Source organism: Octopus bimaculoides, chromosome 5 (genome assembly GCF_046866305.1).
Source record: "Octopus bimaculoides isolate indiv1 chromosome 5, ASM4686630v1, whole genome shotgun sequence".
Lineage (NCBI taxonomy): Eukaryota > Metazoa > Mollusca > Cephalopoda > Octopoda > Octopodidae > Octopus > Octopus bimaculoides.
Window position 1 is genome coordinate 50,273,647 of NC_142932.1, and position 249 is coordinate 50,273,895.

The 249-nt window shown below is 30.5% G+C and overlaps 1 protein-coding gene across 1 annotated transcript in view; it reads left to right on the forward strand.

Moving 5' to 3' along the window:
- LOC106870956 (glutathione S-transferase) overlaps positions 1 to 40 on the forward strand; it is a 22,050-nt gene extending 22,010 nt beyond the window's left edge. Inside the window, exon 5 of the mRNA XM_089352237.1 lies at positions 1 to 40. This exon is cut by the window's left edge and continues 185 nt beyond it. The gene's annotated coding sequence lies outside the window, so the exon portion shown is untranslated.
- Positions 41 to 249: the final 209 nt, after the last annotated feature.

Consider the following 249-nt stretch of genomic DNA (forward strand, 5'->3'; position numbering starts at 1 on the left):
ATTTTTGAAATAAAAGAATTCTTTTTAAAATTTTATTAAATTGTACCATATTTCGTTCTTATATACCAACACACACACACACACACACACGTGTACATGCGCGCACACACACACACACACAGATGTGTATGTGTGTGTGCATATATATATATATATATATATATATATACACACACACACATACTGTTTTATGTCAATGTATTTGATTTGCAAGATTCCCGATGTGAAATCGTGAGTTGAAACAGATAT